This window comes from Oncorhynchus mykiss, chromosome 11 (genome assembly GCF_057628025.1).
Source record: "Oncorhynchus mykiss isolate SJ-2025 chromosome 11, ASM5762802v1, whole genome shotgun sequence".
Taxonomy (NCBI): Eukaryota; Metazoa; Chordata; class Actinopteri; order Salmoniformes; family Salmonidae; genus Oncorhynchus; species Oncorhynchus mykiss.
This window is the reverse complement of record NC_143032.1, coordinates 34,934,626-34,960,844: the sequence shown is the minus strand read 5'-3', so window position 1 is coordinate 34,960,844 and position 26,219 is coordinate 34,934,626. Positions and strand designations below refer to the sequence as shown.

Genomic DNA, 26,219 nt, shown 5'->3' with positions numbered 1-26,219 from the left:
ATTGATCATCCTTCTACAACTTGATTAGAGTCCACCTGTGGTAAATTCAGTTGATAGGACATGATTTGGAAAGGCACACACCTGTCTATATAAGGTCCCACAGTTGACAGTGCATGTCAGAGCAAAAACCAATCTACAAAAAACCAAGCCACAGAAATCTGCTTGACTAATTTCTGCTCCCGTAAAAGCCTGGGTTTTCTGCACGTGAACACAAGAAGCTTATTGTCTCAAATTAATTAATTGAAAGTGGGGGTTCACAACTCCAACACAGATGTGTTGGTCATTACTGAGACGTTAAGAATGTGTTTTGAACACTGATGTTAACCTTCCTGGTTTTTACTGTTTTCGGCAACTCCGATCTTCCAAAGGTGGCAATCTTTACCAAGTAACATCTTCAGTGCTCGGTTGTCTCTACCAAGTCTGTCCCCAAACTATTTTATTTGCTGGTTATACACATTAAACTTGCAAATAACTCTTCCCACCGGTGTGATTACTACCTTTACTACCTCTGAGTGTTTAGAGGTATTACAGACTCAGACAAGGAGAGGTTGAAAATGTCAGTGAAGACACTTGCCAGTTGGTCAGCACGTGCTCGCAGTACACGTACTTGTAATCCGTCTATCCCTGCGGCCTTGTGAATGTTGACCTGTTTAAAGGTCTTACTCACATCGGCTGCGGAGAGCGTGATCACACAGTCTTCCGGAACAGCTGGTGCTCTCATGCATGTTTCAGTGTTATTTGCCTTGAAGAGAGCATAGAAGTAGTTTACCTCGTCTGGTAGGCTTGTGCCACTGGGCAACCCTCGTCTGCCCTTAGTCCTGTATTGACGCTTTGCCTGTTTGATGGTTCGTCGGAGGGCATAGCGGGATTTCTTATAAGCTTCCAGGCTAGAGTCCCACTCCTTGAAAGCGGCAGCTCTAGTCTTTTGCTCAGTGCGGATGCTGCCTGTAATCCATGGCTTCTGGTTGGGGTATGTACGTACGTACGGTCACTTTAGGAACTACGTCATCAATGCAATTATTGATGAAGCCAATGACGGATGTGGTGTACTCCTCAATGCCATCGGAGGAATTACGGATCATATTCCAGTCTGTGCAAGCAAAACAGTCCTAATGGCTAAGCATCTACTTCATCTGACCACTTTTTTATTGATCTAGTCACTGGTGCTTCCTGCTTAAATGTTTTGCTTGTAAGCAGGAATCAGGAGGATAGAATTATGGTCAGATTTGCCAAATGGAGGGCGAGAGAGAGCTTTGTATGCATCTGTGTGTGGGGTATACAGTAGGTGGTCCAGAATTATTTTTCCCTCTGGTTGCACGTTCAACATGCTGATAGATATTTGGTAAAACTGATTTAAGTTTCCTTGCATTAAAGTCCCCGGCTACTAGAAGCGCCGCCTCTAGGTAAGCATTTTCTTGTTTGCTTATGACGGAATACATCTCATTCAATGCTGTCGTAGTGCCAGCCTCTGACTGTGGTGGTATGTATAAACAGCTACAAAGAATACAGTTGAAAACACTCTCGATAGGTAGTGTTGTCTACAGCTTATCATGAGATATTCTACCTCAGGCAAACAGTAGCTCGAGACTCTCTTAGATATCGGGCACCAGGTGTTGTTTTCAAAAATACATAGTCCGCCGCCCCTTGTCTTACGAGACTACGCTGTTCTATCCTGCCGGTACATCGTATAACCAGCCAGTTGTATGTTGATATTGTCGTCGTTCAGCCATGACTCCGTGAAGCATAAGAGGTGACAGTTTTTAATGTCCCATTGGTAGTTTAATCTTCCGCGTAATTCGTAAATTTTATTCCCCAAGGATTGCACATTTGCTAGCAGAATGGAGGGAAGTGGGGACTTATATACGAATTCTCAATTCACTGCAGCTTACGACTGGAACGAGCTGCAAAAAACACTCAAACTGGGCTGCTTTATCTCCATCTCTTCACTCAAAAATGGACACTCTTCCTGACAGTTGTGGCTGCCTCATGTGATGTATTGTTGTCTCTACCTTCTTGCCCTTTGTGCTGTTGTCTGTGCCCAATAATGTTTGTACCATGTTTTGTGCTGCGACCATGTTGTGCTGCTGCCATGCTGTGTTGCTACCATGCTGTGCTTCCATGTGTTTCTGCCATGCTATGTTGTCGTTTTAGGTCTCTCTTGTCGTGATGTGTGTTTTGTCCTACATTTTTATTTTATTTTTAATCCCAGCCCCTGTCCCCGCAGGAGGCCTTTTGCCTTTTGGTACAGTAGACCATCATTATGAATAAGAATTTGTTCTTAACTGACTTTCCTACTCAAATAAAGGTTAAATAAAAAATAAAAGTCTGTCCCAATTCTTTAGCATCTCCACATGAAGGCAGTGTTTACCAATAGTGTACGTGTTTTAGTAGCAGTATGTTTATGTTGTGTTGTTCCACACTTGTCACTGAAGAGTCAAAGTAGGCTTTGCCTCCGAGTAAAGGTTGCAAGGGGGCAAAGAACACTGCAACAGCAACCAAGGTGGCTCCAATGAAACTAAAGCATCATGCTGAAGGAGACAAGGGACTGCCACAGGTACTACGAGGCATATATGAAGAGAGAGCTGGAGAAAGTGGTTGTGTCCCTAATGGAACTGTATTACCTATCTTGTGACTCTCAAACCCAGGTCCGGGAGCGTAATCATCGCCTGACACTAATTAGCATAACGCAACGGACATAAATCTTCCTAGAAAATCTTCCTATTCATGAAAATCACAAGTGAAATATATTGGAACACAGCTTAGCCTTTTGTAAATCACCCTGTCATCTCAGATTTTCAAAATATGCTTTACAGCCAAAGCTACACAAGCATTTGTGTAAGTTTATCATAGACTAGCAGCAGGCAACCTTGTCACGAAAATCAGAAAAGTAATCAAATTTAATCGTTTACCTTTGATGAACTTCAGATGTTTTCACTCATGAGACTCCCAGGTAGATAGCCAAAGTTCATTTTTTCCCAAAACATTATTTTTGTAGGCGAAATAGCTCCGTTTGTTCTTCACGTTTGGCTGAGAAATCGCCCGGAAATTGCAGTCACGAAAACGGCGAAAAACATTCCAAATTAGCTCCATAATATCAACAGAAACATGGCAAACGTTGTTTATAATCCATCCTCAAGGTGTTTTTCTAATATCTATTCGATAATATATCCAGTAGGACCGATTGGAGTAATGGCTACCTCTGTATTTTAGGCGAGAATCTCTCTCGGAGCCACCATGTGAACACTTACGCAATGTAGCCGCCTACGGCTATTCTTCAACATAAATGCGTAAAACTACGTCACAATGCTGTAGACACCTTGGGGAATACGTAGAAAGCGTAAGCTCGTTGATGGCACATTCACAGCTCAATAGGGACTCATTGGAACGCAGCGCTTTCAAAACCTGGGGCACTTCCGGATTGGATTTTTCTCAGGCTTTCGCCTGCAACATCAGTTCTGTTATACTCACAGACAATATCTTTACAGTTTTGGAAACGTTAGAGTGTTTTCTATCCAAAGCTGTCAATTATATGCATATTCTAGCATCTTGTCCTGAAAAAATATCCCATTTAAAATGGGAACGTTTTTTATCCAAAAATGAAAATACTGCCCCATAGTACCAACAGGTTTAAGTGCACTACTTTTGACCAGGATACTATGAAGATGTTTTTATTTCTTTATGACTAATAAAGATTTGATGTACAACAATTTGACGTGCTCTTAATTAAATGCATGCCAGCCATTGCACAAGACAATACAACATTAAAGAATACATTCATTGCACTATAACGGTGACAAACGGTATCCACAAACAGTTATGCCCTATATAAAGCTATCCCAAAAGCAGAGCTTTCTTTCCAGCACCAAAACATCCTTACCACTGCTACACCTGGCTATCAGCGGAGCCTTGTCTGGCAACGAAACAGTTCATTCAGCCTCGTTTACTGTCTTTTTAAAAAAACATACTGTAGCTGATATGGCTGACTTGCTTAAACAAATGTGGTTCCTACTGACATTTGAGATATACAATCTATGCTGGGGACAATAAAAGGCCACTTTAAAATGTGCAGTTTTTTCTCAAAACACAAAGCCACAGATGTCTCAAGTTTTGAAATGAAAAACGATTTGAAAATAAATTATAAACAGTATAAAGCAGGGGTGCAACTTTGGTTTTCGAAATGGGGGGGACATAACTATTATTATTTTTTATTTTTTCACCAGTTGGATAAACACTCCTTCCCAAAGAGGGCAAAGACTCCAGCCTGCCCATGTTCTTCTTTTCCAAGTGGAGTGTGGAAAAAGTAGTGGACTACGCTGCCTCACTGGCCAGCCTCATGAACAACAACAATATACTAACAGCTAATCTAAAAGAAAACAGCCACTAGCAGCAGGCTCCAAGTAGACAAACCTATTCTACTGTTATCATCATACAAATACGAATCAACATTCAAATCAACATTTATTATAACGTGTAGTTTCACAATCATGTTTGTCACAATACATTTCACAAAAAACAAATCCTGACTCACTAGATCTTTTGGAGTCATTTGAATAGTATGAAGATGTTTTTATTTATGATTAATAAAGCTGTAGATTGTTTGGTGAAGTCATGACTTGGAAGAGGGGTTCCAATTGTCACTTTTCTAGCACTCCTACTATTGAGTAACGCTTCATTTATTTGGAATTCACTATTTGAATCAGGAAATTGGGAATTTAGTACAGATATTGATTAAAGCTAGATCTATTGGAGTCATTTGAATAGTATGAAGATGTTTTTATTTATGATTAATAAAGCTGTAGATTGTTTGGTGAAGTCATGACCTGGAAGAGGGGTTCCAATTGTCACTTTTCTAGCACTCCTACTATTGAGTAACGCTTCATTTATTTGGAATTCACTATTTGAATCAGGGAATTGGGAATTTAGTACAGATATTGATTAAAGCTAAACATGTCATGCAAGTGGATCTTAGCAAGAACCAAGTCATGTCTTGCCATTTATTTAATCCACAGCTGCTTTCAACAGACCCAGGTGGGACTTGAACCCACAATCCCCAGCTTCGGAGGCTGATGCCTTATCCATTAGGCCACTGGATCTCTTATTCCCAAAAGAAAATTACATCTCGGTGGGGAAAACATACTGGAAAAGTTTTGACGCATGCCAGCAAAGCCATTACACAAGACAATACAACAATAAAGAATACATTCATTGCACTATAACGGTGACAAACGGTACCCACAAACAGTTAGGCCCTATATAAAGCTTTCCCAACAGCAGAGCTTACTTTTCAGCACCAAAACATCCTTACCACTGCTATACCTGGCTATCAGCGGAGCCTTGTCTGGCAACGAAACAGTTCATTCAGCCTCGTTTACTGCCTTTTTAAAAAAACATACTGTAGCTGATATGGCTGACTTGCTTAAACAAATGTGGTTCCTACTGACAATTGAGATGTACAATCTATGCTGGGGACAATAAAAGGCCACTTTAAAATATGCAGTTTTTTCACAAAACGCAAAGCCACAGATGTCTCAAGTTTTGAAATGAAAAATGAGTTGAAAATACATTATATACAGTACAAAGCAGGGGTGCAACTTTGGTTTTCGAAATGGGGGGGACATAACTATTATTATTTTTTCACCAGTTGGATAAACACTCCAAACAGCCTATCCGACTGCTTGGAGGTGTCCGCATGGTCCTAAAGCATACCGTAGCCTCGTTTTGTATCACATTCCAATGATAAAACTATGGGGGACAAAAATGTAATTTCAGAATGAGGGGGTTGGGGACAGGACATGTACTCCCCTGATTTAAAGAATCAGTGTCTTTTTGGGGGTTTTGCATTTTATTATATTTTATATACAAGTCTTCATCATATTCCTTTGGTTTTCCAGACAGAGTGGACCTATTTCAACGTCTTCCTTCCCAAAGAGGGCAAAGACTCCAGCCTGCCCATGTTCTTCTGTTCCAAGTGGAGTGTGGAAAAAGTAGTGGACTACGCTGCCTCTCTGGCCAGCCTCAAGAACAACAACAATATACTAACAGCTAATCTAAAAGAAAACAGCCACTAGCAGCAGGCTCCAAGTAGACAAACCTATTCTACTGTTATCATCATACAAATACGAATCAACATTCAAATCAACATTTATTATAACGTTTAGTTTCACAATCATGTTTGTCACAATACATTTCACAAAAAAACAAATCCTGACTCACTAGATCTATTGGAGTCATTTGAATACTATGAAGATGTTTTTATTTATGATTAATAAAGCTGTAGATTGTTTGGTGAAGTCATGACCTGGAAGAGGGGTTCCAATTGTCACTTTTCTAGCACTCCTACTGTTGAGTAACGCTTCACTTATTTGGAATTCACTATTTGAATCAGGGAATTGGGAATTTAGTACAGATATTGATTAAAGCCAAACATTACATGCAAGTGGATCTTAGCAAGAACCAAGTCTTGGCTGGCCATTTATTTAATGCACAGCTGCTCTCAACAGACCCAGGTGGGACTTGAACCCACAATCCCCAGAGGCTGATGCCTTATCCATTAGGCCACTGGATCTCTTATTCCCAACAGAAAATTACATCTCGGTGGGGCAAACATACTGGAAAAGTTTTGACGCATGCCAGCAAAGCCATTACACAAGACAATACAACATTAAAGAATACGTTCATTGCACTATAACGGTGACAAACGGTACCCACAAACAGTTAGGCCCTATATAAAGCTTTCCCAACAGCAGAGCTTTCTTTTCAGCACCAAAACATCCTTACCACTGCTACACCTGGCTATCAGCGGAGCCTTGTCTGTCAACGAAACAGTTCATTCAGCCTCGTTTACTGCCTTTTTAAAAAAACATACTGTAGCTGATATGGCTGACTTGCTTAAACAAATGTGGTTCCTACTGACAATTGAGATGTACAATCTATGCTGGGGACAATAAAAGGCCACTTTAAAATGTGCAGTTTTTTCACAAAACACAAAGCCACAGATGTCTCAAGTTTTGAAATGAAAAACGAGTTGAAAATACATTATATACAGTATAAAGCAGGGGTGCAACTTTAGTTTTCGAAATGGGGGGGACATAACTATTATTATTTTTTATTTTTTCACCAGTTGGATAAACACTCCAAACAGCCTATCCGACTGCTTGGAGGTGTCCGCATGGTCCTAAAACATACCGTAGCCTCGTTTTGTATCACATTCCAATGATAAAACTATGGGGGACAAAAATATAATTTCAGAATGAGGGGGTTGGGGACAGGACATGTACTCCCCTGATTTAAAGAATCAGTGTCTTTTTGGGGGTTTTGCATTTTATTATATTTTATATACAAGTCTACATCATATTCCTTTGGTTTTCCAGACAGAGTGGACCTATTTCAACGTCTTCCTTCCCAAAGAGGGCAAAGACTCCAGCCTGCCCATGTTCTTCTGTTCCAAGTGGAGTGTGGAAAAAGTAGTGGACTACGCTGCCTCACTGGCCAGCCTCAAGAACAACAACAATATACTAACAGCTAATCTAAAAGAAAACAGCCATTAGCAGCAGGCTCCAAGTAGACAAACCTATTCTACTGTTATCATCATACAAATACGAATCAACATTCAAATCAACATTTATTATAACGTGTAGTTTCACAATCATGTTTGTCACAATACATTTCACAAAAAAACAAATCCTGACTCACTAGATCTATTGGAGTCATTTGAATACTATGAAGATGTTTTTATTTATGATTAATAAAGCTGTAGATTGTTTGGTGAAGTCATGACCTGGAAGAGGGGTTCCAATTGTCACTTTTCTAGCACTCCTACTGTTGAGTAACGCTTCACTAATTTGGAATTCACTATTTGAATCAGGGAATTGGGAATTTAGTACAGATATTGATTAAAGCTAAACATTCCATGCAAGTGGATCTTAGCAAGAACCAAGTCTTGGCTGGCCACTTATTTAATGCACAGCTGCTCTCAACAGACCCAGGTGGGACTTGAACCCACAATCCCCAGCTCCGGAGGCTGATGCCTTATCCATTAGGCCACTGGATCTCTTATTCCCAACAGAAAATTACATCTCGGTGGGGCAAACATACTGGAAAAGTTTTGATGCATGCCAGCAAAGCCATTACACAAGACAATACAACATTAAAGAATACGTTCATTGCACTATAACGGTGACAAACGGTACCCACAAACAGTTAGGCCCTATATAAAGCTTTCCCAACAGCAGAGCTTTCTTTTCAGCACCAAAACATCCTTACCACTGCTACACCTGGCTATCAGCGGAGCCTTGTCTGTCAACGAAACAGTTCATTCAGCCTCGTTTACTGCCTTTTTAAAAAAACATACTGTAGCTGATATGGCTGACTTGCTTAAACAAATGTGGTTCCTACTGACAATTGAGATTTACAATCTATGCTCGGGACAATAAAAGGCCACTTTAAAATGTGCAGTTTTTTCACAAAACGCAAAGCCACAGATGTCTCAAGTTTTGAAATGAAAAATGAGTTGAAAATACATTATATACAGTACAAAGCAGGGGTGCAACTTTGGTTTTCGAAATGGGGGGGACATAACTATTATTATTTTTTCACTAGTTGGATAAACACTCCAAACAGCCTATCCGACTGCTTGGAGGTGTCTGCATGGTCCTAAAGCATACCGTAGCCTCGTTTTGTATCACATTCCAATGATAAAACTAGGGGGGACAAAAATGTAATTTCAGAATGAGGGGGTTGGGGATAGGACATGTACTCCCCTGATTTAAAGAATCAGTGTATTTTTGGGGGTTTTACATTTTATTATATTTTATATACAAGTCTACATCTTATTCATTTGTTTTTCCAGACAGAGTGGACCTATTTCAACGTCTTCCTTCCCAAAGAGGGCAAAGACTCCAGCCTGCCCATGTTCTTCTGTTCCAAGTGGAGTGTGGAAAAAGTAGTGGACTACGCTGCCTCTCTGGCCAGCCTCAAGAACAACAACAATATACTAACAGCTAATCTAAAAGAAAACAGCCACTAGCAGCAGGCTCCAAGTAGACAAACCTATTCTACTGTCATCATCATACAAATATGAATCAACATTCAAATCAACATTTATTATAACGTTTAGTTTCACAATCATGTTTGTCACAATACATTTCACAAAAAAACAAATCCTGACTCACTAGATCTATTGGAGTCATTTGAATACTATGAAGATGTTTTTATTTATGATTAATAAAGCTGTAGATTGTTTGGTGAAGTCATGACCTGGAAGAGGGGTTCCAATTGTCACTTTTCTAGCACTCCTACTGTTGAGTAACGCTTCACTTATTTGGAATTCACTATTTGAATCAGGGAATTGGGAATTTAGTACAGATATTGATTAAAGCTAAACATTCCATGCAAGTGGATCTTAGCAAGAACCAAGTCGTTGCTGGCCATTTATTTAATGCACAGCTGCTCTCAACAGACCCAGGTGGGACTTGAACCCACAATCCCCAGCTCCGGAGGCAGATGCCTTATCCATTAGGCCACTGGATCTCTTATTCCCAAAAGAAAATTACATCTCGGTGGGGCAAACATACTGGAAAAGTTTTGACGCATGCCAGCAAAGCCATTACACAAGACAATACAACATTAAAGAATACGTTCATTGCACTATAACGGTGACAAACGGTAGCCACAAACAGTTAGGCCCTATATAAAGCTTTCCCAACAGCAGAGCTTTCTTTTCAGCACCAAAACATCCTTACCACTGCTATACCTGGCTATCAGCGGAGCCTTGTCTGGCAACGAAACAGTTCATTCAGCCTCGTTTACTGCCTTTTTAAAAAAACATACTGTAGCTGATATGGCTGACTTGCTTAAACAAATGTGGTTCCTACTGACAATTGAGATGTACAATCTATGCTGGGGACAATAAAAGGCCACTTTAAAATGTGCAGTTTTTTCACAAAACACAAAGCCACAGATGTCTCAAGTTTTGAAATGAAAAATGAGTTGAAAATACATTATATACAGTACAAAGCAGGGGTGCAACTTTGGTTTTCGAAATGGGGGGGACATAACTATTATTATTTTTTCACCAGTTGGATAAACACTCCAAACAGCCTATCCGACTGCTTGGAGGTGTCCGCATGGTCCTAAAGCATACCGTAGCCTCGTTTTGTATCACCTTCCAATGATAAAACTAGGGGGGACAAAACTGTAATTTCAGAATGAGGGGGTTGGGGACAGGACATGTACTCCCCTGATTTAAAGAATCAGTGTATTTTTGGGGGTTTTGCATTTTATTATATTTTATATACAAGTCTACATCATATTCCTTTGGTTTTCCAGACAGAGTGGACCTATTTCAACGTCTTCCTTCCCAAAGAGGGCAAAGACTCCAGCCTGCCCATGTTCTTCTGTTCCAAGTGGAGTGTGGAAAAAGTAGTGGACTACGCTGCCTCACTGGCCAGCCTCAAGAACAACAACAATATACTAACAGCTAATCTAAAAGAAAACAGCCATTATCAGCAGGCTCCAAGTAGACAAACCTATTCTACTGTTATCATCATACAAATACGAATCAACATTCAAATCAACATTTATTATAACGTGTAGTTTCACAATCATGTTTGTCACAATACATTTCACAAAAAAACAAATCCTGACTCACTAGATCTATTGGAGTCATTTGAATACTATGAAGATGTTTTTATTTATGATTAATAAAGCTGTAGATTGTTTGGTGAAGTCATGACCTGGAAGAGGGGTTCCAATTGTCACTTTTCTAGCACTCCTACTGTTGAGTAACGCTTCACCTATTTGGAATTCACTATTTGAATCAGGGAATTGGGAATTTAGTACAGATATTGATTAAAGCTAAACATTCCATGCAAGTGGATCTTAGCAAGAACCAAGTCTTGGCTGGCCACTTATTTAATGCACAGCTGCTCTCAACAGACCCAGGTGGGACTTGAACCCACAATCCCCAGCTCCGGAGGCTGATGCCTTATCCATTAGGCCACTGGATCTCTTATTCCCAACAGAAAATTACATCTCGGTGGGGCAAACATACTGGAAAAGTTTTGACGCATGCCAGCAAAGCCATTACACAAGACAATACAACATTAAAGAATATGTTCATTGCACTATAACGGTGACAAACGGTAGCCACAAACAGTTAGGCCCTATATAAAGCTTTCCCAACAGCAGAGCTTTCTTTTCAGCACCAAAACATCCTTACCACTGCTACACCTGGCTATCAGCGGAGCCTTGTCTGGCAACGAAACAGTTCATTCAGCCACGTTTACTGCCTTTAAAAAAAAACATACTGTAGCTGATATGGCTGACTTGCTTAAACAAATGTGGTTCCTACTGACAATTGAGATTTACAATCTATGCTGGGGACAATAAAAGGCCACTTTAAAATGTGCAGTTTTTTCACAAAACGCAAAGCCACAGATGTCTCAAGTTTTGAAATGAAAAATGAGTTGAAAATACATTATATACAGTACAAAGCAGGGGTGCAACTTTGGTTTTCGAAATGGGGGGGACATAACTATTATTATTTTTTCACCAGTTGGATAAACACTCCAAACAGCCTATCCGACTGCTTGGAGGTGTCCGCATGGTCCTAAAGCATACCGTAGCCTCGTTTTGTATCACCTTCCAATGATAAAACTAGGGGGGACAAAAATGTAATTTCAGAATGAGGGGGTTGGGGACAGGACATGTACTCCCCTGATTTAAAGAATCAGTGTATTTTTGGGGGTTTTGCATTTATTATATTTTATATACAAGTCTACATCATATTCCTTTGGTTTTCCAGACAGAGTGGACCTATTTCAACGTCTTCCTTCCCAAAGAGGGCAAAGACTCCAGCCTGCCCATGTTCTTCTGTTCCAAGTGGAGTGTGGAAAAAGTAGTGGACTACGCTGCCTCACTGGCCAGCCTCAAGAACAACAACAATATACTAACAGCTAATCTAAAAGAAAACAGCCATTATCAGCAGGCTCCAAGTAGACAAACCTATTCTACTGTTATCATCATACAAATACGAATCAACATTCAAATCAACATTTATTATAACGTGTAGTTTCACAATCATGTTTGTCACAATACATTTCACAAAAAAACAAATCCTGACTCACTAGATCTATTGGAGTCATTTGAATACTATGAAGATGTTTTTATTTATGATTAATAAAGCTGTAGATTGTTTGGTGAAGTCATGACCTGGAAGAGGGGTTCCAATTGTCACTTTTCTAGCACTCCTACTGTTGAGTAACGCTTCACTTATTTGGAATTCACTATTTGAACCAGGGAATTTAGTACAGATATTGATTAAAGCCAAACATTCCATGCAAGTGGATCTTAGCAAGAGCCATTTATTTAATGCACAGCTGCTCTCAACAGACCCAGGTGGGACTTGAACCCACAATCACCAGTTCCGGAGGCTGATGCCTTATCCATTAGGCCACTGGATCTCTTATTCCCAACAGAAAATAACATCTCGGTGGGGCAAACATACTGGAAAAGTTTTGACGCATGCCAGCAAAGCCATTACACAAGACAATACAACATTAAAGAATACGTTCATTGCACTATAACGGTGACAAACGGTACCCACAAACAGTTAGGCCCTATATAAAGCTTTCCCAACAGCAGAGCTTTCTTTTCAGCACCAAAACATCCTTACCACTGCTACACCTGGCTATCAGCGGAGCCTTGTCTGTCAACGAAACAGTTCATTCAGCCTCGTTTACTGCCTTTTTAAAAAAACATACTGTAGCTGATATGGCTGACTTGCTTAAACAAATGTGGTTCCTACTGACAATTGAGATGTACAATCTATGCTGGGGACAATAAAAGGCCACTTTAAAATGTGCAGTTTTTTCACAAAACACAAAGCCACAGATGTCTCAAGTTTTGAAATGAAAAACGAGTTGAAAGTACATTATATACAGTATAAAGCAGGGGTGCAACTTTAGTTTTCGAAATGGGGGGGACATAACTATTATTATTTTTTATTTTTTCACCAGTTGGATAAACACTCCAAACAGCCTATCCGACTGCTTGGAGGTGTCCGCATGGTCCTAAAGCATACCGTAGCCTCGTTTTGTATCACATTCCAATGATAAAACTATGGGGGACAAAAATGTAATTTCAGAATGAGGGGGTTGGGGACAGGACATGTACTCCCCTGATTTAAAGAATCAGTGTCTTTTTGGGGGTTTTGCATTTTATTATATTTTATATACAAGTCTACATCATATTCCTTTGGTTTTCCAGACAGAGTGGACCTATTTCAACGTCTTCCTTCCCAAAGAGGGCAAAGACTCCAGCCTGCCCATGTTCTTCTGTTCCAAGTGGAGTGTGGAAAAAGTAGTGGACTACGCTGCCTCTCTGGCCAGCCTCAAGAACAACAACAATATACTAACAGCTAATCTAAAAGAAAACAGCCACTAGCAGCAGGCTCCAAGTAGACAAACCTATTCTACTGTCATCATCATACAAATATGAATCAACATTCAAATCAACATTTATTATAACGTTTAGTTTCACAATCATGTTTGTCACAATACATTTTACAAAAAAACAAATCCTGACTCACTAGATCTATTGGAGTCATTTGAATACTATGAAGATGTTTTTACCTGTTGAGGATATGGCAGACATACGCCCCCTTTGGAGAGATTGGGTACCCCTAGTAAACTGGAAAAAAAATCTGTCAAAAATTGTTAATATATGCAAATAAAAATTATTATTGGATAGAAAACACTCTAAAGATTCTAAAACCGTTGGAATTATGTCTGTAAGTATAGCAGAACTCACAGGGCAGGCATTCTTCCAAACTAGTTTTTGTGGCCATGAAAGTTGGAGCAACTTTGACGTCATGGCCCCCACCCTTCCCAACCAGCTATGATTCTGCGGACACTTTCTATCTCTTCCGCTAGATGTCCTCTTTCATTAGAGCTTCAAACCGTTCAAATCGCGCGAGAATTGACCCTATGGGAGTGAAATTAGTGCGTGCCACGAGAGAATAGGCTGTGCGTATGGGCGTGAATTGGTCACAGTCATTCCTTTGTTTCCAGCACTGAAGAGAAGGGCAGACGATGGGCGATTGAATTGAAGTTTGTTTTGCACGTCTAAAACATCATAAAGCTTGCTTCTGCACTTAGTTTGACCTGTTTAGTCGACATATAATGTGTAATTTTGAAGTTTTGATGCGCAACTTATCCGGACCAGAGGACGTTTTGGGTGCATTTCAGCTGATGTTATTAGCAGTAGCTAATACAAAGACGCAAGACTTGAAACCAAACGATGTATTGGGTAAGTATGAAGCCTTCCAGAACATTCTGAACGAAGACCATCGAAGGTAAGGGAATATTTATGCTTAAATCTGTGTTTCTGTTGACTCCAACATTACGTGGAAATGTAGCTTGGAACTGAGCGCTGTCTCACAATATGGAATAGTGTGCGATTTCTGTAACGTTAAAAATAAATCTAACACAGCGGTTGCATAAAGAAGCAGTGTATCTTTCTAACTATATGTAGAACATGTATATTTAGTCAAAGTTTATGATGTCTATTTTACGTTATCTTGCCGCGCTACATAGATTTCCTGCGGGCGTTTTTGAGTAATTTCTGAAGGTGAACTCACTGTAAATGGACATTTATGGATATAAATGGCATATTATTGAAAAAAAAAAATATGTACTGTGTAATATGTCATATTACTGTCATCTGATGAAGATTTTCAAAAGGTTAGTGAGCGATTTATTTTTTAATCCTGCGTTTGTTGATTGCATGTTTTGGCTATTGAAATGAGCTGTGTCTGGTGGTGGTTTTACATATATATGTGCTATGTTTTCGCCGTAAAACATTTTAGAAATCTGACTTGCTGGCTAAATGAACAAGATGTTTATCTTTCATTTGAGCTATTGGACTTGTTAATGTGTGGAGGTTAAATATTTTTAAGAATATTTTTGCGTTCCATGCGCCACCGTTTCAGCTGCACGTGGGAGGGTTGATTCCCAATTGGGAACCAGTATCGTAGACAGGTTAATAACGCTGTAGATTGTTTGGTGAAGTCATGACCTGGAAGAGGGGTTCCAATTGTCACTTAACGCTTCACTTATTTGGAATTCACTATTTGAATCAGGGAATTGGGAATTTAGTACAGATATTGATTAAAGCTAAACATTCCATGCAAGTGGATCTTAGCAAGAACCAAGTCTTCGCAGGCCATTTATTTATTCTCAACAGACCCAGGTGGGACTTGAACCCACAATCCCCAGCTCTGGAGGCAGATGCCTTATCCATTAGGCCACTGGATCTCTTATTCCCAAAAGAAAATTACATCTCGGTGGGGCAAACATACTGGAAAAGTTTTGACGCATGCCAGCAAAGCCATTACACAAGACAATACAACATTAAAGAATACGTTCATTGCACTATAACGGTGACAAACGGTAGCCACAAACAGTTAGGCCCTATATAAAGCTTTCCCAACAGCAGAGCTTTCTTTTCAGCACCAAAACATCCTTACCACTGCTATACCTGGCTATCAGCGGAGCCTTGTCTGGCAACGAAACAGTTCATTCAGCCTCGTTTACTGCCTTTTTAAAAAAACATACTGTAGCTGATATGGCTGACTTGCTTAAACAAATGTGGTTCCTACTGACAATTGAGATGTACAATCTATGCTGGGGACAATAAAAGGCCACTTTAAAATGTGCAGTTTTTTCACAAAACACAAAGCCACAGATGTCTCAAGTTTTGAAATGAAAAATGAGTTGAAAATACATTATATACAGTACAAAGCAGGGGTGCAACTTTGGTTTTCGAAATGGGGGGGACATAACTATTATTATTTTTTCACCAGTTGGATAAACACTCCAAACAGCCTATCCGACTGCTTGGAGGTGTCCGCATGGTCCTAAAGCATACCGTAGCCTTGTTTTGTATCACCTTCCAATGATAAAACTAGGGTGGACAAAAATGTAATTTCAGAATGAGGGGGTTGGGGACAGGACATGTACTCCCCTGATTTAAAGAATCAGTGTCTTTTTGGGGGTTTTGCATTTTATTATATTTTATATACAAGTCTACATCTTATTCATTTGTTTTTCCAGACAGAGTGGACCTATTTCAACGTCTTCCTTCCCAAAGAGGGCAAAGACTCCAGCCTGCCCATGTTCTTCTGTTCCAAGTGGAGTGTGGAAAAAGTAGTGGACTACGCTGCCTCTCTGGCCAGCCTCAAGAACAACAACAATATACTAACAGCTAATCTAAAAGAAAACAGCCACTAGCAGCAGGCTCCAAGTAGACAAACCTATTCTACTGTTATCATCATACAAATACGAATCAACATTCAAATCAACATTTATTATAACGTGTAGTTTCACAATCATGTTTGTCACAATACATTTCACAAAAAAACAAATCCTGACTCACTAAATCTATTGGAGTCATTTGAATACTATGAAGATGTTTTTATTTATGATTAATAAAGCTGTAGATTGTTTGGTGAAGTCATGACCTGGAAGAGGGGTTCCAATTGTCACTTTTCTAGCACTCCTACTGTTGAGTAACGCTTCACTTATTTGGAATTCACTATTTGAATCAGGGAATTTAGTACAGATATTGATTAAAGCCAAACATTCCATGCAAGTGGATCTTAGCAAGAACCAAGTCTTGGCTGGCCATTTATTTAATGCACAGCTGCTCTCAACAGACCCAGGTGGGACTTGAACCCACAATCCCCAGCTCCGGAGGCTGATGCCTTATCCATTAGGCCACTGGATCTCTTATTCCCAACAGAAAATTACATCTCGGTGGGGCAAACATACTGGAAAAGTTTTGACGCATGCCAGCAAAGCCATTACACAAGACAATACAACATTAAAGAATACGTTCATTGCACTATAACGGTGACAAACGGTACCCACAAACAGTTAGGCCCTATATAAAGCTTTCCCAACAGCAGAGCTTTCTTTTCAGCACCAAAACATCCTTACCACTGCTACACCTGGCTATCAGCGGAGCCTTGTCTGTCAACGAAACAGTTCATTCAGCCTCGTTTACTGCCTTTTTAAAAAAACATACTGTAGCTGATATGGCTGACTTGCTTAAACAAATGTGGTTCCTACTGACAATTGAGATGTACAATCTATGCTGGGGACAATAAAAGGCCACTTTAAAATGTGCAGTTTTTTCACAAAACACAAAGCCACAGATGTCTCAAGTTTTGAAATGAAAAACGAGTTGAAAATACATTATATACAGTATAAAGCAGGGGTGCAACTTTAGTTTTCGAAATGGGGGGGACATAACTATTATTATTATTTATTTTTTCACCAGTTGGATGAACACTCCAAACAGCCTATCCGACTGCTTGGAGGTGTCCGCATGGTCCTAAAGCATACCGTAGCCTCGTTTTGTATCACATTCCAATGATAAAACTATGGGGGACAAAAATGTAATTTCAGAATGAGGGGGTTGGGGACAGGACATGTACTCCCCTGATTTAAAGAATCAGTGTCTTTTTGGGGGTTTTGCATTTTATTATATTTTATATACAAGTCTACATCATATTCCTTTGGTTTTCCAGACAGAGTGGACCTATTTCAACGTCTTCCTTCCCAAAGAGGGCAAAGACTCCAGCCTGCCCATGTTCTTCTGTTCCAAGTGGAGTGTGGAAAAAGTAGTGGACTACGCTGCCTCACTGGCCAGCCTCAAGAACAACAACAATATACTAACAGCTAATCTAAAAGAAAACAGCCATTATCAGCAGGCTCCAAGTAGACAAACCTATTCTACTGTTATCATCATACAAATACGAATCAACATTCAAATCAACATTTATTATAACGTGTAGTTTCACAATCATGTTTGTCACAATACATTTCACAAAAAAAACAAATCCTGACTCACTAGATCTATTGGAGTCATTTGAATACTATGAAGATGTTTTTATTTATGATTAATAAAGCTGTAGATTGTTTGGTGAAGTCATGACCTGGAAGAGGGGTTCCAATTGTCACTTTTCTAGCACTCCTACTGTTGAGTAACGCTTCACTTATTTGGAATTCACTATTTGAATCAGGGAATTGGGAATTTTCCTAGGAACTCGAAGTGAGGCGGCCATCTCTGTCGGCGCCGGAAGTGTGTGTGAATTTAGTACAGATATTGATTAAAGCTAAACATTCCATGCAAGTGGATCTTAGCAAGAACCAAGTCTTGGCTGGCCACTTATTTAATGCAAAGCTGCTCTCAACAGACCCAGGTGGGACTTGAACCCACAATCCCCAGCTCCGGAGGCTGATGCCTTATCCATTAGGCCACTGGATCTCTTATTCCCAACAGAAAATTACATCTCGGTGGGGCAAACATACTGGAAAAGTTTTGACGCATGCCAGCAAAGCCATTACACAAGACAATACAACATTAAAGAATACGTTCATTGCACTATAACGGTGACAAACGGTAGCCACAAACAGTTAGGCCCTATATAAAGCTTTCCCAACAGCAGAGCTTTCTTTTCAGCACCAAAACATCCTTACCACTGCTATACCTGGCTATCAGCGGAGCCTTGTCTGGCAACGAAACAGTTCATTCAGCCTCGTTTACTGCCTTTTTAAAAAAACATACTGTAGCTGATATGGCTGACTTGCTTAAACAAATGTGGTTCCTACTGACAATTGAGATTTACAATCTATGCTGGGGACAATAAAAGGCCACTTTAAAATGTGCAGTTTTTTCACAAAACACAAAGCCACAGATGTCTCAAGTTTTGAAATGAAAAATGAGTTGAAAATACATTATATACAGTACAAAGCAGGGGTGCAACTTTGGTTTTCGAAATGGGGGGGACATAACTATTATTATTTTTTCACCAGTTGGATATACACTCCAAACAGCCTATCCGACTGCTTGGAGGTGTCCGCATGGTCCTAAAGCATACCGTATCCTCGTTTTGTATCACCTTCCAATGATAAAACTAGGGGGGACAAAAATGTAATTTCAGAATGAGGGGGTTGGGGACAGGACATGTACTCCCCTGATTTAAAGAATCAGTGTCTTTTTGGGGGTTTTGCATTTTATTATATTTTATATACAAGTCTACATCATATTCCTTTGGTTTTCCAGACAGAGTGGACCTATTTCAACGTCTTCCTTCCCAAAGAGGGCAAAGACTCCAGCCTGCCCATGTTCTTCTGTTCCAAGTGGAGTGTGGAAAAAGTAGTGGACTACGCTGCCTCACTGGCCAGCCTCAAGAACAACAACAATATACTAACAGCTAATCTAAAAGAAAACAGCCATTATCAGCAGGCTCCAAGTAGACAAACCTATTCTACTGTTATCATCATACAAATACGAATCAACATTCAAATCAACATTTATTATAACGTGTAGTTTCACAATCATGTTTGTCACAATACATTTCACAAAAAAAACAAATCCTGACTCACTAGATCTATTGGAGTCATTTGAATACTATGAAGATGTTTTTATTTATGATTAATAAAGCTGTAGATTGTTTGGTGAAGTCATGACCTGGAAGAGGGGTTCCAATTGTCACTTTTCTAGCACTCCTACTGTTGAGTAACGCTTCACTTATTTGGAATTCACTATTTGAATCAGGGAATTGGGAATTTTCCTAGGAACTCGAAGTGAGGCGGCCATCTCTGTCGGCGCCGGAAGTGTGTGTGAATTTAGTACAGATATTGATTAAAGCTAAACATTCCATGCAAGTGGATCTTAGCAAGAACCAAGTCTTGGCTGGCCACTTATTTAATGCAAAGCTGCTCTCAACAGACCCAGGTGGGACTTGAACCCACAATCCCCAGCTCCGGAGGCTGATGCCTTATCCATTAGGCCACTGGATCTCTTATTCCCAACAGAAAATTACATCTCGGTGGGGCAAACATACTGGAAAAGTTTTGACGCATGCCAGCAAAGCCATTACACAAGACAATACAACATTAAAGAATACGTTCATTGCACTATAACGGTGACAAACGGTAGCCACAAACAGTTAGGCCATATATAAAGCTTTCCCAACAGCAGAGCTTTCTTTTCAGCACCAAAACATCCTTACCACTGCTATACCTGGCTATCAGCGGAGCCTTGTCTGGCAACGAAACAGTTCATTCAGCCTCGTTTACTGCCTTTTTAAAAAAACATACTGTAGCTGATATGGCTGACTTGCTTAAACAAATGTGGTTCCTACTGACAATTGAGATTTACAATCTATGCTGGGGACAATAAAAGGCCACTTTAAAATGTGCAGTTTTTTCACAAAACACAAAGCCACAGATGTCTCAAGTTTTGAAATGAAAAATGAGTTGAAAATACATTATATACAGTACAAAGCAGGGGTGCAACTTTGGTTTTCGAAATGGGGGGGACATAACTATTATTATTTTTTCACCAGTTGGATATACACTCCAAACAGCCTATCCGACTGCTTGGAGGTGTCCGCATGGTCCTAAAGCATACCGTATCCTCGTTTTGTATCACCTTCCAATGATAAAACTAGGGGGGACAAAAATGTAATTTCAGAATGAGGGGGTTGGGGACAGGACATGTACTCCCCTGATTTAAAGAATCAGTGTCTTTTTGGGGGTTTTGCATTTTATTATATTTTATATACAAGTCTACATCATATTCCTTTGGTTTTCCAGACAGAGTGGACCTATTTCAACGTCTTCCTTCCCAAAGAGTGCAAAGACTCCAGCCTGCCCATGTTCTTCTGTTCCAAGTGGAGTGTGGAAAAAGTAGTGGACTACGCTGCCTCACTGGCCAGCCTCAAGAACAACAACAATATACTAACAGCTAATCTAAAAGAAAACAGCCACTAGCAGCAGGCTCCAAGTAGACAAACCTATTCTACTGTTATCATCATACAAATACGAATCAACATTCAAATCAACATTTATTATAACGTGTAGTTTCACAATCATGTTTGTCACAATACATTTCACAAAAAAACAAATCCTGACTCACTAGATCTATTGGAGTCATTTGAATACTATGAAGATGTTTTTATTTATGATTAATAAAGCTGTAGATTGTTTGGTGAAGTCATGACCTGGAAGAGGGGTTCCAATTGTCACTTTTCTAGCACTCCTACTGTTGAGTAACGCTTCACCTATTTGGAATTCACTATTTGAATCAGGGAATTGGGAATTTTCCTAGGAACGCGAAGTGAGGCGGCCATCTCTGTCGGCGCCGGAAGTGTGTGTGAATTTAGTACAGATATTGATTAAAGCTAAACATTCCATGCAAGTGGATCTTAGCAAGAACCAAGTCTTGGCTGGCCACTTATTTAATGCAAAGCTGCTCTCAACAGACCCAGGTGGGACTTGAACCCACAATCCCCAGCTCCGGAGGCTGATGCCTTATCCATTAGGCCACTGGATCTCTTATTCCCAACAGAAAATTACATCTCGGTGGGGCAAACATACTGGAAAAGTTTTGACGCATGCCAGCAAAGCCATTACACAAGACAATACAACATTAAAGAATACGTTCATTGCACTATAACGGTGACAAACGGTAGCCACAAACAGTTAGGCCCTATATAAAGCTTTCCCAACAGCAGAGCTTTCTTTTCAGCACCAAAACATCCTTACCACTGCTACACCTGGCTATCAGTGGAGCCTTGTCTGGCAACGAAACAGTTCATTCAGCCTCGTTTACTGCCTTTAAAAAAAAACATACTGTAGCTGATATGGCTGACTTGCTTAAACAAATGTGGTTCCTACTGACAATTGAGATTTACAATCTATGCTCGGGACAATAAAAGGCCACTTTAAAATGTGCAGTTTTTTCACAAAACGCAAAGCCACAGATGTCTCAAGTTTTGAAAGAAAAATGAGTTGAAAATACATTATATACAGTACAAAGCAGGGGTGCAACTTTGGTTTTCGAAATGGGGGGGACATAACTATTATTATTTTTTCACCAGTTGGATAAACACTCCAAACAGCCTATCCGACTGCTTGGAGGTGTCCGCATGGTCCTAAAGCATACCGTAGCCTCGTTTTGTATCACCTTCCAATGATAAAACTAGGGGGGACAAAAATGTAATTTCAGAATGAGGGGGTTGGGGACAGGACATGTACTCCCCTGATTTAAAGAATCAGTGTATTTTTGGGGGTTTTGCATTTTATTATATTTTATATACAAGTCTACATCATATTCCTTTGGTTTTCCAGACAGAGTGGACCTATTTCAACGTCTTCCTTCCCAAAGAGGGCAAAGACTCCAGCCTGCCCATGTTCTTCTGTTCCAAGTGGAGTGTGGAAAAAGTAGTGGACTACGCTGCCTCACTGGCCAGCCTCAAGAACAACAACAATATACTAACAGCTAATCTAAAAGAAAACAGCCATTATCAGCAGGCTCCAAGTAGACAAACCTATTCTACTGTTATCATCATACAAATACGAATCAACATTCAAATCAACATTTATTATAACGTGTAGTTTCACAATCATGTTTGTCACAATACATTTCACAAAAAAACAAATCCTGACTCACTAGATCTATTGGAGTCATTTGAATACTATGAAGATGTTTTTATTTATGATTAATAAAGCTGTAGATTGTTTGGTGAAGTCATGACCTGGAAGAGGGGTTCCAATTGTCACTTTTCTAGCACTCCTACTGTTGAGTAACGCTTCACCTTTTTGGAATTCACTATTTGAATCAGGGAATTGGGAATTTTCCTAGGAACGCGAAGTGAGGCGGCCATCTCTGTCGGCGCCGGAAGTGTGTGTGAATTTAGTACAGATATTGATTAAAGCTAAACATTCCATGCAAGTGGATCTTAGCAAGAACCAAGTCTTGGCTGGCCACTTATTTAATGCAAAGCTGCTCTCAACAGACCCAGGTGGGACTTGAACCCACAATCCCCAGCTCCGGAGGCTGATGCCTTATCCATTAGGCCACTGGATCTCTTATTCCCAACAGAAAATTACATCTCGGTGGGGCAAACATACTGGAAAAGTTTTGACGCATGCCAGCAAAGCCATTACACAAGACAATACAACATTAAAGAATACGTTCATTGCACTATAACGGTGACAAACGGTAGCCACAAACAGTTAGGCCCTATATAAAGCTTTCCCAACAGCAGAGCTTTCTTTTCAGCACCAAAACATCCTTACCACTGCTATACCTGGCTATCAGCGGAGCCTTGTCTGGCAACGAAACAGTTCATTCAGCCTCGTTTACTGCCTTTTTAAAAAAACATACTGTAGCTGATATGGCTGACTTGCTTAAACAAATGTGGTTCCTACTGACAATTGAGATTTACAATCTATGCTGGGGACAATAAAAGGCCACTTTAAAATGTGCAGTTTTTTCACAAAACACAAAGCCACAGATGTCTCAAGTTTTGAAATGAAAAATGAGTTGAAAATACATTATATACAGTACAAAGCAGGGGTGCAACTTTGGTTTTCGAAATGGGGGGGACATAACTATTATTATTTTTTCACCAGTTGGATATACACTCCAAACAGCCTATCCGACTGCTTGGAGGTGTCCGCATGGTCCTAAAGCATACCGCATCCTCGTTTTGTATCACCTTCCAATGATAAAACTAGGGGGGACAAAAATGTAATTTCAGAATGAGGGGGTTGGGGACAGGACATGTACTCCCCTGATTTAAAGAATCAGTGTCTTTTTGGGGGTTTTGCATTTTATTATATTTTATATACAAGTCTACATCATATTCCTTTGGTTTTCCAGACAGAGTGGACCTATTTCAACGTCTTCCTTCCCAAAGAGTGCAAAGACTCCAGCCTGCCCATGTTCTTCTGTTCCAAGTGGAGTGTGGAAAAAGTAGTGGACTACGCTGCCTCACTGGCCAGCCTCAAGAACAACAACAATATACTAACAGCTAATCTAAAAGAAAACAGCCACTAGCAGCAGGCTCCAAGTAGACAAACCTATTCTACTGTTATCATCATACAAATACGAATCAACATTCAAATCAACATTTATTATAACGTGTAGTTTCACAATCATGTTTGTCACAATACATTTCACAAAAAAACAAATCCTGACTCACTAGATCTATTGGAGTCATTTGAATACTATGAAGATGTTTTTATTTATGATTAATAAAGCTGTAGATTGTTTGGTGAAGTCATGAACTGGAAGAGGGGTTCCAATTGTCACTTTTCTAGCACTCCTACTGTTGAGTAACGCTTCACTTATTTGGAATTCACTATTTGAATCAGGGAATTGGGAATTTAGTACAGATATTGATTAAAGCTAAACATTCCATGCAAGTGGATCTTAGCAAGAACCAAGTCTTGGCTGGCCACTTATTTAATGCACAGCTGCTCTCAACAGACCCAGGTGGGACTTGAACCCACAATCCCCAGCTCCGGAGGCTGATGCCTTATCCATTAGGCCACTGGATCTCTTATTCCCAACAGAAAATTACATCTCGGTGGGGCAAACATACTGGAAAAGTTTTGACGCATGCCAGCAAAGCCATTACACAAGACAATACAACATTAAAGAATACGTTCATTGCACTATAACGGTGACAAACGGTAGCCACAAACAGTTAGGCCCTATATAAAGCTTTCCCAACAGCAGAGCTTTCTTTTCAGCACCAAAACATCCTTACCACTGCTACACCTGGCTATCAGCGGAGCCTTGTCTGGCAACGAAACAGTTCATTCAGCCTCGTTTACTGCCTTTAAAAAAAAACATACTGTAGCTGATATGGCTGACTTGCTTAAACAAATGTGGTTCCTACTGACAATTGAGATTTACAATCTATGCTCGGGACAATAAAAGGCCACTTTAAAATGTGCAGTTTTTTCACAAAACGCAAAGCCACAGATGTCTCAAGTTTTGAAATGAAAAATGAGTTGAAAATACATTATATACAGTACAAAGCAGGGGTGCAACTTTGGTTTTCGAAATGGGGGGGACATAACTATTATTATTTTTTCACCAGTTGGATAAACACTCCAAACAGCCTATCCGACTGCTTGGAGGTGTCCGCATGGTCCTAAAGCATACCGTAGCCTCGTTTTGAATCACCTTCCAATGATAAAACTAGGGGGGACAAAAATGTAATTTCAGAATGAGGGGGTTGGGGACAGGACATGTACTCCCCTGATTTAAAGAATCAGTGTATTTTTGGGGGTTTTGCATTTTATTATATTTTATATACAAGTCTACATCATATTCCTTTGGTTTTCCAGACAGAGTGGACCTATTTCAACGTCTTCCTTCCCAAAGAGGGCAAAGACTCCAGCCTGCCCATGTTCTTCTGTTCCAAGTGGAGTGTGGAAAAAGTAGTGGACTACGCTGCCTCACTGGCCAGCCTCAAGAACAACAACAATATACTAACAGCTAATCTAAAAGAAAACAGCCATTATCAGCAGGCTCCAAGTAGACAAACCTATTCTACTGTTATCATCATACAAATACGAATCAACATTCAAATCAACATTTATTATAACGTGTAGTTTCACAATCATGTTTGTCACAATACATTTCACAAAAAAACAAATCCTGACTCACTAGATCTATTGGAGTCATTTGAATACTATGAAGATGTTTTTATTTATGATTAATAAAGCTGTAGATTGTTTGGTGAAGTCATGACCTGGAAGAGGGGTTCCAATTGTCACTTTTCTAGCACTCCTACTGTTGAGTAACGCTTCACCTATTTGGAATTCACTATTTGAATCAGGGAATTGGGAATTTTCCTAGGAACGCGAAGTGAGGCGGCCATCTCTGTCGGCGCCGGAAGTGTGTGTGAATTTAGTACAGATATTGATTAAAGCTAAACATTCCATGCAAGTGGATCTTAGCAAGAACCAAGTCTTGGCTGGCCACTTATTTAATGCAAAGCTGCTCTCAACAGACCCAGGTGGGACTTGAACCCACAATCCCCAGCTCCGGAGGCTGATGCCTTATCCATTAGGCCACTGGATCTCTTATTCCCAACAGAAAATTACATCTCGGTGGGGCAAACATACTGGAAAAGTTTTGACGCATGCCAGCAAAGCCATTACACAAGACAATACAACATTAAAGAATACGTTCATTGCACTATAACGGTGACAAACGGTAGCCACAAACAGTTAGGCCCTATATAAAGCTTTCCCAACAGCAGAGCTTTCTTTTCAGCACCAAAACATCCTTACCACTGCTATACCTGGCTATCAGCGGAGCCTTGTCTGGCAACGAAACAGTTC

General features: G+C 40.0%; 12 non-coding genes across 12 annotated transcripts; all 12 read right to left on the bottom strand.

Moving 5' to 3' along the window:
- Nucleotides 1-5,020: 5,020 nt before the first annotated feature.
- On the bottom strand, nt 5,021-5,093 carry trnar-ccg (transfer RNA arginine (anticodon CCG)). Its single transcript has one exon. It is a non-coding gene; the product is annotated as a tRNA-Arg (tRNA).
- A 2,884-nt stretch (nt 5,094-7,977) lies between these two features.
- trnar-ccg (transfer RNA arginine (anticodon CCG)) lies at nt 7,978-8,050 on the bottom strand. The gene has a single exon. It is a non-coding gene; the product is annotated as a tRNA-Arg (tRNA).
- A 1,405-nt stretch (nt 8,051-9,455) lies between these two features.
- On the bottom strand, nt 9,456-9,528 carry trnar-ccg (transfer RNA arginine (anticodon CCG)). The gene has a single exon. It is a non-coding gene; the product is annotated as a tRNA-Arg (tRNA).
- A 1,405-nt stretch (nt 9,529-10,933) lies between these two features.
- trnar-ccg (transfer RNA arginine (anticodon CCG)) lies at nt 10,934-11,006 on the bottom strand. Its single transcript has one exon. It is a non-coding gene; the product is annotated as a tRNA-Arg (tRNA).
- A 1,382-nt stretch (nt 11,007-12,388) lies between these two features.
- On the bottom strand, nt 12,389-12,461 carry trnar-ccg (transfer RNA arginine (anticodon CCG)). Its single transcript has one exon. It is a non-coding gene; the product is annotated as a tRNA-Arg (tRNA).
- Nucleotides 12,462-16,712: 4,251 nt separating this feature from the next.
- Nucleotides 16,713-16,785, bottom strand: trnar-ccg (transfer RNA arginine (anticodon CCG)). The gene has a single exon. It is a non-coding gene; the product is annotated as a tRNA-Arg (tRNA).
- Nucleotides 16,786-18,257: 1,472 nt separating this feature from the next.
- On the bottom strand, nt 18,258-18,330 carry trnar-ccg (transfer RNA arginine (anticodon CCG)). Its single transcript has one exon. It is a non-coding gene; the product is annotated as a tRNA-Arg (tRNA).
- Nucleotides 18,331-19,795: 1,465 nt separating this feature from the next.
- Nucleotides 19,796-19,868, bottom strand: trnar-ccg (transfer RNA arginine (anticodon CCG)). The gene has a single exon. It is a non-coding gene; the product is annotated as a tRNA-Arg (tRNA).
- Nucleotides 19,869-21,332: 1,464 nt separating this feature from the next.
- Nucleotides 21,333-21,405, bottom strand: trnar-ccg (transfer RNA arginine (anticodon CCG)). Its single transcript has one exon. It is a non-coding gene; the product is annotated as a tRNA-Arg (tRNA).
- Nucleotides 21,406-22,868: 1,463 nt separating this feature from the next.
- Nucleotides 22,869-22,941, bottom strand: trnar-ccg (transfer RNA arginine (anticodon CCG)). The gene has a single exon. It is a non-coding gene; the product is annotated as a tRNA-Arg (tRNA).
- A 1,405-nt stretch (nt 22,942-24,346) lies between these two features.
- trnar-ccg (transfer RNA arginine (anticodon CCG)) lies at nt 24,347-24,419 on the bottom strand. The gene has a single exon. It is a non-coding gene; the product is annotated as a tRNA-Arg (tRNA).
- A 1,464-nt stretch (nt 24,420-25,883) lies between these two features.
- trnar-ccg (transfer RNA arginine (anticodon CCG)) lies at nt 25,884-25,956 on the bottom strand. Its single transcript has one exon. It is a non-coding gene; the product is annotated as a tRNA-Arg (tRNA).
- Between the last annotated feature and the right edge of the window lie 263 nt (nt 25,957-26,219).